This window comes from Buceros rhinoceros, unplaced genomic scaffold (genome assembly GCF_000710305.1).
Source record: "Buceros rhinoceros silvestris isolate BGI_N320 unplaced genomic scaffold, ASM71030v1 scaffold11206, whole genome shotgun sequence".
In the NCBI taxonomy this organism is placed as follows: Eukaryota; Metazoa; Chordata; class Aves; order Bucerotiformes; family Bucerotidae; genus Buceros; species Buceros rhinoceros.
This window is the reverse complement of record NW_010419346.1, coordinates 1,840-8,574: the sequence shown is the minus strand read 5'-3', so window position 1 is coordinate 8,574 and position 6,735 is coordinate 1,840.

Below are 6,735 nucleotides of genomic sequence, written 5' to 3'. Positions count from 1 at the left end.
GACTCAATGATCTTAAAGGTCTCTTCCAACATAAACAAATCTGTGATTCTATGATTCCCATCTTCCTCTTTCCGCCCCTCAAGCATAAGGTTGATTTGGATAAGCAGGGAGCTAATATAGCAGAGCAGGGTCATGCTGGGCAGGGCACAGCTGGTTCCATCTCTTCCCCAGCCAGGGAGGTAAAGCCCTGGGGTCTCCAGGCAGGATCATGTGTCTCACCACACCAGTGTCAGTCCGGAGGAGCAGAAGCTTCTGTGCCTTTCCTCCGGCTTACCTAACTAAGAAGGAAAAAGTCTTGGAGAGGAACATAAGAACGTAAGAGTGAATAAATTCTCTAGCTTAGTCCGCAGAAATGGTCCAGAAGATACCTGGACTTTAGGTGTTCTAATCAAATTTCTGCCATAAAATGTAGTTTTGTGAATATTATTTCCCTGGCCTCAAACAACTCCTTTAGCCACTAGCTTGTTACATAAAAAGGGGAGGGTGGGAGTGGGAGGATGATAATATTTTCCAGGGAAAGTGGCTGCATGTGTTACTCATGCCTAACAGATGGAGCTCCTGGGAGGGATAAGGCAGAAAGGAGAGGAGCATGTCTTGCTGCTCTGCCTGGCGCCCCAGTCTGGGCTCTGCTGAAGGGGAGCTGTGGGGTGAGGCGCTGCAGGAAAACAGGGTTTTCCTCTTCCTGCCTGCTGAGGCTCAGTTTAGACAGAATTCAGATGGCCTTGAATGCACACACATGTCCAAGTGGTATTTACAGATACAGTGTGATGGTTGGAACCCTCAACATAACCAAGGGCTAACATCTAAAATGCAATTGTGAAATGTAATTATGTGAAAATATAAATCAGATAGTGTAATTTAAAACCACTAAATAGCTCTTGAAAATGTCTACTTCCTCCTCTACTTCTACGGGCTAGCAAAGCAATAGCATTCATGGGGTGATGGTTCTTAAGCCAGGTTTAAACTGGAAGTAAATTTTAACAGCCTATGAATGGAAAAGCCTGAATCGGCAGATTGCAGCAGAAACACAGATGAGCACTGCCCAGGCTTCCCTGGGCTCCCTCTCAGCTGCACTGAGACAACTGTGCCAGGCAGAACCCCAGCCGCTCCAGAAGGTGCCATGCAGCAGCACAACTCTGCTCCCATCATTAAGGTCCCCTACACTTTGCTAGTGAGTAACTGGGATAGTAAGAGTGGGAAAAGCAGCAGCCTAATATTTATTTTGCCCAGGGGACCAAGCAAGTGCCTCTGCGTAGTTTAGAGTGGCTTTCATAATGTCAGGCTGGCAACTAACTTGGACATTTCTGTGCCATGCCTCATTACTCAGTGCAGTGCTATAGGCTTTCACAGCTCTGATCCATACACAGATACTAAGTAAGTGTTCCCTAGGTCTGTATTTTTATTTAGAATCAATATAAATAAAAATGCACAGCCTTTCTCAAAGATAGAATGTGGAACCACTCCATCACTGGCTATCCAACCTGTCCTACTGATTGTGTGCCACTCTCAAAACACTTGGATAGTGATTGAGTGGGAGAGGTACTGACTCTGTAGCCTGATGCTTAGAGTGGAAGGCAAAACTTGTGGATTCCAGTGAAAGTTTAATTATGTAAATTGTGTAGGACTCAGCAAGACCAACTGACAACCATCATAAAGGTGATCATAGCCCTGTCATGGTGATGGAAATTATGAGGTCATGCCTCTGTTAGCAGAGAACAGAAATGAATCCAGACTTTTTTGCATCCTGGTAAACAATCCAAGCCCTTAGGTCTTGGATAGAAAAAACAAGGACATAGACACCAACTTTTTATCAGTTCCATGAGCCTAATAGAAAGAAAAAATACTGAATCAGTTCAGCTTACAAGTGTGAATAGTTTTAAGGGAAGCAAACAAATTATTCCTAAGCAAACAGCTAACTTGCTATAGATCATCCACCCATCCAGGTATCTTAGTTCTATAGATACCCATAATCTTAAAATTATTCTAACACGTTGCTACATTGCTTTGTCTCTAGCACGTGTTTTGTTTCAATATAGTTCCCAAATGTTCAGTGCAGTACCATAAGAAAAATCACGTCATGTTGCTGAGAGCTATCTTTAATTTACAGAAATCAATTTTTGTTTTCCCCTGTATATGCTTTGGAAACACTCAGAAAATTTCATTACAATACTTTGCCAATATTGCATCAAAAAATATTTGTAAGTTAGAATATTGGAAAGTTAGTAACAAACTTCTAAACCAGAACTAACTGGAGAGAATTCATTAGAGAGACTCTGACCTTAGATGTAAACAAAATCAAGGCTGGCCCAGTAGAATGAAAGAGCATTTTGAGACATGTGAGGCTGATAAATTACAACAGATTCAGGTTCTTCATGCTACTCTTTCCCGATCTGTGTGCAAAAAGAAGCGTAGCCAGATCCTTATAACCCAAAAGCTCTTGGGTGCTATATTACAGCATTCTAGTTCAAGGCAGTTTCAGGTTTAGCAAATTACCGTATCTAAGGATTTAATGCCTGCAAGTGAGAGTTCTGGACATTTGTCCCAGCTATCTTGAAGACGAAATTCTAAAGGGACAATCAGGATTTTCCATAACAGGACTTTCCTTTTCTTCTTCTCTTTGATCTATATTAGACCCTTGAAACTTTGGAATGAATATATAACTCTTGGTTACATCCCGATTTTGCATTCTTGTTTCACAGCCTCTGTAAGAAGGGAAGGATTTTTGTGAGGCTGAGCTAGCACTCTTTTAAGTTTATTTTTAATTTATAGTTGGGGGAGCATGGAGCATTTAATTGAAACTTATATACAACTTTCATTACATTACCAAACACGGAGAATATATAATAACGTTGTGTGTGTATATATACACACACACAATAACTTATTACTATAATTACAAGCATTCAATTGGCTTCTCACACAGATATCAAGAAAATAAAAATAGAAGGCTGAAATTTGTACTGAAAAAAATCCACCACTATTTCTTCAAACATTTATGTTTTATTTTCAGAAGACCAAACTCGGGGATATCACCCTAATGATGTGAATGGGAGCTCTATACATTTTCTAAGACAACTTTCCAAAGGTAGGCACTCAATTGCACATGCAAACTGGGTCCATGTAATGCCTGACAGCTTACTGCATATGCACATAGAAAGCAAATAAACAGATTCCCAGCCGTCTGACTGTAATCGACTTACCATATAGATGATGACAAATTTTATATCAGTATTCACGTCTGTGTTAGAATATGCAGATTAGGTGTACACACCTTAGAAATTTACAGTGATAAACCTAATCTTTAGCATTTACTTGTCAATCTCAACTTTATTTTTAGAATTACTTCAAAATACATAAGGAAAACCAGAAAAATTTTCTAAAAGAAATACTTGGTAACACAGTACAGGGTTAGCTTTTGTCTATCAGCAAGCCAGTTACAAGAAACACATGGTGCTTATGTGAGGTACCATAAAGCACTGAACACAAAACAGCAGGAAAAGTAATTTGCAAGCTTGTATACATACCCAAAACATCTGGAAAGGGAGAGCATTAATGAAGCAAAGAATGGAAAAAGCCAAGACAATCAGGTTCTTGTACAAAGCATCCAGCATGAGGTAAGGTTATAACAAGTGTAACATACACAGAAACAACAAGAAAAAGGTTTGATGAAGAAATGCAGCAAAAGCACAAAGCTAATTCAGCAGTTTCTGCAAATGGCATGTGCACACATAGAAATTTAAGCCAGCCAATTGGGACTGATTTTCAGGCGAATGAGATTTAACAAAGTATTGTACTTTCTTGGAGAGAAAAGTCTTTTCAAAATTACAGGTTTCCTCTAGGCTTTTAAAGAAATGAATCAGTTGCCCTTTCCTTAAATTTAGTCCTAGCATTTTACATACTAAACATTAACAGTATTGACAAGCAAACATTTCTCTTCATATGCAGAACATGCTTTCATAGAGGAGAGGACTAACACTGTACTGTTGTTCTAAATTTTTATGAGCCAGACACTGTTTTTATAAGGTTCTTGGATACTTTAGTTTTACACTAGAATATTCAGTGGTAGCACTGATTTCCAATGAGTAAAATTCCCAAGCCTATTTTTAACTGATTCCTTTACAGAAGTAAATTTTCAGTTGATAGGTGTGTATAACATTAAGCCCATTGAGATGTCCCTATAATGCTGTAAATCCAGTTCCTCAGGCCAATCTGCACTCCTGATTATCATATTGTTCGTCTAGGCTTCCTTGAAAATAATTCTGGTTTATCTGTCGAATCAGTCCCAAATAATGGCATTTACTCTGCAGTTATGAATGATATGCACAATACTGCAAACCTAAATTGGGTGATAGGGTAAGAGTTGTTCTCAAAAAGAGGTTCACTTATTTCCCATAAGAAAGTATTAAAGACATTAAGACATTAGACATTAATATTAAGACATTAAGACAGAAAGACATTAATATATCAAGCCCATTACCTTTGTACTATATTAACTCATTGATATAACACTTACTAAAATAATACATAAAAAACAATAGTATATTTCCAAAAGTCTAAGAAATAGCCTTCTCTGCTGCAGTTAAAGCTGCTGCTCACAAACATAAGCATAACTGAGGGATAAAGCAGCAGCTTGACCATGTAGCTGCATGAGGTATACCACTACACAAAGGTGGCTCAGTACAGAAATAGCATCCCATTGAACCTGGAAGGGAGCGTGTGTGTGTGTGATTTGGATTAACATAAAGCAGTTCTCGGGAGCTATGTTTACTAAAATAAAAAGCCATTTTTAAACCATTCCAGATGTAGAAATAAACACACAGCTCTCAGACCATGTACCACTGATTGTTCAAGGAGGAGAAAGACAGGGAAAGACTTAGCTTCCCGATTTCTCACAGTAGTGCAGCCAGAAGACTCATTCACATAAATACCATTTTTAAATACCTGGACCAGCACTAAATCATTGTAAATAGTCTGGACAAAAGCCCCAAAACAACAACAAAAAAAGGCACAAATTTAGTGTTTGCTGAAATTCTGCCTTTTTTTTCTCTCAGTTATTTGGAGAAAAGGCCCTCTTATTCTTACCTTATGCAAGAGAAATAGGTAGAGGAAGAATTAACTTCCCAGGACTCCTCAGCAGTCCTGCAGCAGGTACTAGAAAAGAACTAATAAAACCTGAGAACCGACCTAATGATTTATGACTGACACTTCTGCTACAAGAGAATACTACTTGGCTGCAAAGCAAATGCTAATAAAGTAGGAAATGCCAAGATAGCTCTCTTAAATCAAATTGTTTGTGGTCTGTATTATAAGACAGCATGCTCAAGAACACATAATAAAGTTGTTTCCACAGGGCTGCTGTCTCGGTCAGTACACAACTCCACACACTGTCAACTGATAAGCAGCTATTGAATCATTTACTTTCTCTTCATTGACAAATATTTGTTTCATGTCTCATTCAGAGCACATTCTTATACTCCTTCTCTGAAAACAGAATGAATAAATTATTTGTGAGGTGTTTTATGGAACTTACTGTGGTGGTACTTCAGTGACAGGATAAAATGATTTTTCACTTTGAAACACCCCAGTTAGGTGAGAAGCTGGCGTTATTTGTATTTGAAAAATAAATCAATAATCACAAGTTATCACTAATTTTGGGTGGGTTCAATTTCAGTACTATAGTGTCTGATTCTTCGGAGTAATTACCACAGTGAAAATTACATTCAAACTAGAAAAATGGGAGCCATCCTACAGGAAATCCTGCCCTCTGGCAATTCTTTTTTCCAAAATGGAATGTAACAATGAAGCTTTTTTAGAAGGCAGTACTAAGACTCAGGATATTTCTGATGCTGCTCTGTACTGGCAGTACATAATATCAGTACCGATATGAGAGAAGAGGAAAACTCTAGGAACTAGGCTGGGAATGAAACAAATAGCTCCCCAGTTAAATGTGTGCAAAGAGAAGAGCCTAAAGTAAAAGGACCCCAGGGAATTATGATCCATAAGGCTGATATTTCTGAAGGTACTCAACAGTAGCTCCAATAGTCCATAAAGCATTGCCTGGTTTCCATCTGCATTTCTCAAATCAGTGCATTACCATGCAGTGTGCTGATTTTGGTTCAGGTTCAAAGCCGGAATCTCAGTTTCAGCCACAACACTAAGTAATTCTACAAATAAGGTTGAGGTTTTCCTCACTGGGAAAAAAATAGCTATGTTTACAAAGCCTATCAATAACTAGTCCAATACTGTACAGGAATTCTGTATCAGAAGTAGCAAAAAGCTGCTATTGCATCGGGCTCTTCAGTTAATTCTGTAAAAAGAGTTTCCCTTTCCACCCGCCAGTGCTGCGCTTCATGTCTGACTCAGTGAGCACCCAGGTGGTGGGGCAGGATGCCGTGCAGAGGGGCACAGCAGGAAGGGGAGCAAGGGGATGTCCCTTCAGTCTGTGCCTCCATCTTCCACTGGTACTGACCCTGACTCCGGGAACAGGCAGTCACCATGCTACAGGTACAGCGCACTCTGCACTACTTTGGTGAGCTTTACAGAGAGCCACCTTTGGCACCAAGCCCTCAGCGGTGCCAAGGGACTACTTGTTGGCCCTGAGTGAGGTGTGCAGGCTGCTGGGATTCAGAAGAGATGCTCATGGTATATCACGCTGCAGTGCTGTAGGTATTGGGTCAGGGGTAGCAGACCACCCTCTCCCACTGGCACTATCCCTTTTTTCAACAGAGAATGAAC